We start from the raw sequence: 7,031 nt of genomic DNA, 5'->3' as shown, positions 1-7,031 counted from the left end.
TCATCGCGCCCCGCCCCGCCCCGCAGCGTCATCAACGCCTCGCGTCATTACGTCCCGCCCCGCCCCGCAGCGTCATCTACGCCTCCCGTCATCGCTGCTCCGCGCCGCCGCAGTCACCGAGACCCCGGGGCCTGACGTCACCAGCCGGCGGTTGGTCTCTCGCGGCCGTGATGTCAGTGGTGATGTCAGGGAGGAACTGCAGGTGCTGCTTTGCACCGAGGGCAAGCACAAAGTGCTGGAGTAACTCAGCGGAACAGGCAGCATCTTTGGAGAGAAGGAATGGGGTACATTCCGGATCGAGGCCCTTCTTCAGACTGGTTCGGGATAAGGGAAAAAGACAGTGATGTAGAGAGATAAAGCACAATGAATGAAAGATATGCAAAAAAAGTAACGCTGATAAAGGAAACAGGCCGTTGTTGGGTGTTGGGTGAAAACAAGAAGCTGGTGCTATAGGGAGGTTGCACGTAAGGTCATCGAGTCAAAGGGCTTGACGCACGGAGCAGCTCAATCCATGTGGAGGACATGGTATACACTGTTAACACACGAAACGCGTACTTTCTTTCCTGTTAAAAAACGCCGAAATGATCATTTTTTGCGTTGTAAATAACTGTGGGTGCTGTCATTGAAAGCGGGAAGGTATCAGGTTTAAACTGGTGTTATCTCATGGTAGCGATGTTACAAAACTTACCTTCAGCAGCGCTGCAGTTCTGCCACTGGCCATGTGCGCGACTTTGGAGCCTTTGAGGGGGGGGGCGGGATTAAAATCCAGTTTTCTCCTGACTGTCGGAGGCGGATTTCCTCGGGCTGCTAGCTGCTGAAGAATAATCGATCGGACTTCTGTTCCCGATTTTATTTTTAATCGCGAGACAATTGAATTAAAATAAAAAACGACTTTTAACGCCCTCATCGCCTACAATGTGACGGATCGCAAGAACGGGACAAAACAAAGGGTAAGTTGTGTATTTTACATATGAACTTGCTACTTGGGATGGCTTTAATCTAATTTTACGTTGCAAAAATACGAACCGGCAGTGTTTTTCCTGCCGATATGGGCTTCAAATTCACCGCAAATGCAACATTCCAATCGATCGCGTTCCAGAAAAACCCACTCACAAGATGATTTAAATACTCTTTTTTTTTTGGACAATCATGTCATAAGAGCATCTAAATCGTCTATATTTTGTGTTATTGTCTACCCATAGTCAATATTTTTATACTAAATATCAGTTTTAGTCCCATGTATTGTGCACAAAAATAATAATTTTGCTTATATTGAGTGGATATTTCTAGATTAATTTATGGGAATTAAACATTAAATTCCTTCCATCTGGCATATAAATTCATGACAGTGAGATTTAAAAATCATGTTATATTGTGAATTATTGTGTGAATGGGATTAGTTTGTTATTTGGATACTAAAACCTCTGTCCCACGGTACGAGTTCATTCCAAGAGTTCTCCCGAGTTTGCCCTGATTCGAACTCGGAGATTTACGGCAATGGCCACTTGTCGGTACTCGGGGCTCTCGTGGACATTTTTCATCGTGTTGAAAAATCTTCACGAGTCAACCCCGTGCTTACCTGCCGTTAGCGAGTCTTCCCGAGTACCTGCCGTTAGCGCTAAGAGACGTCCCCGAGCTCCGACGAACCCGCTACGTTGATTCTCCGTGCTTACCATGAGTTTGATCTTTTTTAAACTCAGGAGAGCTCTTGGAATGAACTCACACCGTGGGACAGGACTATTAGGCTATTTTTTTTTAATATCCTTTTCTTAAGAAATGGAATCTACAGGACTTTCTTAATGGGAAAGTAGTGGGCAGAAAGGCATGTCATGCGTGGTTTGAAGAGCAAAAACTTTACAATGCTAAAATTGAAAAGTTGAGGAAAAACAAGGTGTACAGAGTTGGTTACAATCTGAGAAGTATGATGATGCTACTGATTATGATATGCCAATGTACCAGCTAGCAACTGATCTTCTCCATAAAGACTTGGTCTATTGCTAGAAATTATAATTTATTTACCTATCTGTTTCGGACTTACAGCATATAATACAATAATATTAAAGTTCTGATCTTGAAAATACCACATTTTTTAATTTTCAAGGCAGTCTGGGTGTTTATTACTATTTCCGTCACAACGGTCAATTTTGTAATTAACTACAATTAGGTAATTAACTAATTATATGCTTTAATTTCAGGTCATCCAAGTAAGATGTTTTATATTTGTTTCAGAATATTTCAATCTATAATAACTGAAAATTTCATTCAGTTCTCTTAATTTTTAAGAAAGTTATGGGCTTTTGACTGTCCTCGATCACAGCTTTTGTGTTAAGTCAATAGGGAATAAGATGCTAATTTCCAAGTATGAAAATGGCTATAACTTTTTTAATACTGAAGATACGAAAGTGAATTAGGTGTCATATTAAACTTATTTTTATGCTTTATCTAATGGGATAAATTGCAGACTTGATTTTTTAAATCTCAAAATGTTGTAACATTGCTACTCATGGTGTTTGAGAAGGAACTGCAGATGCTGGAAAATCGCAGGTATACAAAAGTGCTGGAGAAACTCAGCGGGTGCGACAGCATCTATGGAGCGATGGAAATAGGCAACGTTTCAGGCCGAAACCCTTCTTCATGTTATCTCATGGTGTAGCGTCTTTTACAATCCGCGACTAATAGCCGCATTCATTGTCGTGTCCTGAGGGACAGCACCATCTCAATAAGCTTTCGCTAAATAAAGCCAACTCAAAGTCAGAGCAATTTGATTGCAATATTGTGGGGTTATTTTTTTGGGTGACTGAGCGCTCAGAACCAAATGCTCTAGTATCTTTGCTCTGAACCCGAGCACCAAGGTGTAAGCGGCCGAAGGAGCGCATCCCTCGGGGCAGCCCCCACTCTGCCCCCCACGGCCGCCCTCTGCCCCGTCTCCCCCTGTGGGCCGCACTGTCAGGGGCTGTGGGTCGGCAACGCCCACACACGAGGCCGGGTGGAACAGGGCCAGGTGGAGCTGGGCCGGGTGGAGCGGGCCGGATGAGGAGGGGCCGCGGCTCCGGGCAACGTCAGCTGCAGCAAAGTTGGGGAAGGTCTGCTCCCTCCGCCCACCCAGAGTCACTGACCACGCTGCACCAACACCCCGACCTCTTCCTCCCCCCTGACCCCACCTCGCCCTCCCCCTCCCACCCCCCCATCCCTGGCCGCGGGGATAGACGGTCCGTGAGTGTGAAACCAGTCGGCGTGGAGTCCAGATGCTGGACCATCCTGATCTCCCGCCTGGACCAACCTGATCTCCCGGTTGCTAAACATTTTAATTCTCCTTCCCATTCCTACACGGACCTTTCTGTCCTCGGTCTCCTCCATTGTCAGAGTGAGGCTAAACGCAAGTTGGAGGAACAGCATCTCATATTTTGCTTGAGCAGCTTACAGCCGTAAGCCCAGGTGGTATGAATATTGATTTCTCTCACTTCAGGTAGCCCCGGCATTCCCTCTCTCTATCCCTCCCCATTCCCTTTCCTGTTGGAGATCTATCAGAAGCGCTGCATCTGCAGAGCCATCTCCATCATTAAGGACCCTTATCACCCATCCCACCACATCTTCTCCGTTCTGCCATCTGGGAGGAGGTACAGGAGTATCAGCTGTAGAACCAGCAGGATGCTAAACAGCTTCTTCCCACAATCAATAAAAATGGTTAACGGACTGTGTCCCCTCCCCATACACATACACCCCCACATCTAACATCGTCCAAACCTTGACAGCTAGACACCTGTCAAGGTAAAGTCACTGTTCGGTTTGAATGTCTGTTTTTAGTTCAATTTTAGGTCTATTTTAGATATGATAATTTTTAAGTTGTATGTATTTATTTCTGTTTTTATTAATTGCACTGACATAAACTGATGAGAAACTGATCGTTTCTTCTGTGTATGAAAGTACTCGGTGAAATGACAATAAAGTTAATACTGAATACTGAATACTCCCCCACCCAAGTCGCACTAGCTTCTCATTTTCACCCAACAAAGTCAAGTCAAGTCAAGAGAGTTTATTGTCATGTGTCCCAGATAGGACAATGAAATTCTTGCTTGCTGCAGCACAACAGAATATTGTAAGCATAAATACAGATCAGATCAGTGTGTCTATATAGCATAGACCATATATACACACATAAATAAAACAGATAAAGTGCAATAGGTGGTTATAGTACCGAGTTTGTTTGATGGCGAGTTTAATAGTCTGATGGCTGTGGGGAAGCAGCTGTTCCTGAACCTGGATGTACCAGATTTCAGGCTCCTGTACCTTCTACCTGATGGCAGCGGAGAGATGAGTGTGTGGCCAGGATGGTGTGGGTCCTTGATGATGTTGGCTGCCTTTTTGAGGCAGCGACCGCGATAGATCCCTTCGATGGTGGGGAGGTCAGAGCCGATGATGGACTGGGCAGTGGTTACAACTTTCTGCATCCTTTTCCGCTACTGGACCCTCATGTTGCCAAACCAAGCCACGATGCATCCAGTCAGCATGCTCTCTACTGTGCACCTGTAGAAGTTAGAGAGAGTCCTCCTTGACATACCGACTCTCCGTAGTCTTCTCAGGAAGTAGAGGCACTGATGTGCTTTCTTTAAAATTGCATTGGTGTGCTAGGACCAGGAAAGATCTTCGTAAATGTGCACGCCCAGGAATTTGAAGTTCTTGACCCTTTCCACCATTGATGTAAACGGGATTGTGGGTCCGTATACTACTCCTTCCAAAGTCCAAAGTCCACAATCAGTTCCTTGGTTTTGTTGGTGTTGGGAGCCAGGTTATTGTGCTGGCACCATTTGGTCAATTGGTCGATCTCACTTCTATACTCTGACTCATCCCCATCAGTGATACGTCCCACAACAGTGGTGTCGTCGGCGAACTTGATGATGGAGTTCGCACTATGTCCGGCCACGCAGTCATGAGTCTAGAGTGAGTACAGCAGGGGGCTGAGCACGCAGCCTTGAGGTGGTCCAATGCTGATTGTTATCGAGGATGACACATTTCCACCAATACAGACTGTGGTCTGTGGATGAGGAAGTCGAGGATCAATTGCAGAGGGATGCGCAGAGACCCAGATCTGATAGCTTGCAATAGCCTGTTTCCTTTATCATCATAACTTTTTTGCATATGGGCCTTTTTACAATACTGCACACAAAAATGTGACAAAGGGTGTCAAATTTCAAATTCCTTCCAAAAGGTTGACAAGCACTTTATTGGGTTCATGACGAACATAGTATCAACAAAAAATATAAGAAAAGATAGCATATTGATGGCAAGTTTCCGAAATGGCATCAGAATACACAAATACATTTTGTGTAACGGTTGTCACGTGGTGTCCACCAGTGACCTGGTTGGCGCAGTAAGTGCACGTATTTCTTATTCTTTTCTATTTTTATGAATACCACATGGAACAATAAAATTACAAACACCGTTTCCACTTCATTCACCTGATCATGTAGTAGAATACTGCATCCATCTGAGTGGACACCTCAACACGCGTTACACGATCATACACACAAACGTACGTTGTGGTGGACACTAAAAGGTTTGATGTCCCAGAAAACAAACGTTACGATATTAGCGAAAACCAAACATTTTCACCAATGTGATCTAAATGGTACATTACCTTATGGATTTGAGCTCTATCAATGGCCGGTGATTCATCAGAACGTTTGATTTGGGCTGATTTTTTTAAAAGCAAAATGTCTCCGTAACAGTCGTTGCGGAGCTTCCCGAAGTTGACACGAAGGAATGAAGTTGGCGACTTGGTCCGTACGAAAGGTAAACAAGTGACAGTGTATTGCCAAATTGAAGATTGGCTCCGTTTCTTAGATTTGATGACCAATTTATGTCCAAAAAAAATGTTTTATTGATTTTTAAAATATATCGTAAACGGTCGTTGCGTTTTTGACACCACGATGTTTTTGATATATTAAATATGAAAATAAGAAAAAATAATTCACTCGCCCAAAAATCACTACTACCGTCGGATACCTCGTTGGGTTTTTGAAAAGCATTAGAGGTTTGGAGCCTCCGTGATTTAACTTACGGAACTACCGACCCCGATAACGGTCGTTGTGACAATGGACACCAAGCACGTTACGGGATCTGGACTGTACTGTATTATCTTTATGTTACTGTATTTTACTCCTGGTATTAATGAAGATATTTCCCTCGATCATTAACAAAACGTATATGTATGAGGGGCCATATGAAGTTAATTTATGAATTAAATATTCATGGCTAAATGTGGAAGAGTTTTTAATGTCACATTTTTGGTTTCCAAATTGATGGTAAAACGATGAAGATTTGTCTGTCATGAAAAAGTTTTTGACTTTCAGTCTTGAAGTTATCTAATTTATATCTGTAAGGTTTCACATGATGCATAGATTTTTGTTAAGAACAGTGTATTGGTGTAAAATTCTGAATAGTAATCTTGTTCCTCAAAATCTCTCCAGTATTGTAAAAAGACACATATAATTCATTCATTGTTCTTTATCTCTCCACATCACCGTCTAAATCTCTCGTTCCCTTTATCCCTAACCAGTCTGAAGAAGGGTCTCGACTCGAAACATCACCCATTCCTTCTCTCCAGAGATGCTGCCTGCCTGAGTTACTCCAGCTTTTTTTGTCTATCTACTGTCATTAGTCTAGTCACTGGTCACTAGTCATTGGTTGCTGGTCACTGGTTACTCTCATCACTGGTTACTCTAGTCACTGGTTACTCTAGTCATTGGTCGCTGAGTCAATGATCATTGGTCACTGTCATCGATGGGGTGGGAGATTGCAACCTTCACGTGGTCAGCCCTGTTTCGACTAATGCAATCAACCTGGCGTGCACAATCAAATAAGATCAAATAGAACAAGTTGTCCGACAACTTTAGGCTGTACACGTCATACGCAAGAAGAAGAAGACTGTCATCGATCACTCTAGTCATTGGTCGCTGGTCACTCGGTCATTGATTACTCGAGTGGCTTGTCACTGCTTACTCTGTCACTGGTTACTCTAGTCACTTGGTCAC

The sequence above is a fragment of the Amblyraja radiata genome, chromosome 21 (assembly GCF_010909765.2).
Source record: "Amblyraja radiata isolate CabotCenter1 chromosome 21, sAmbRad1.1.pri, whole genome shotgun sequence".
Classification (NCBI taxonomy): domain Eukaryota; kingdom Metazoa; phylum Chordata; class Chondrichthyes; order Rajiformes; family Rajidae; genus Amblyraja; species Amblyraja radiata.
Note: the sequence above shows the minus strand (reverse complement) of the source record.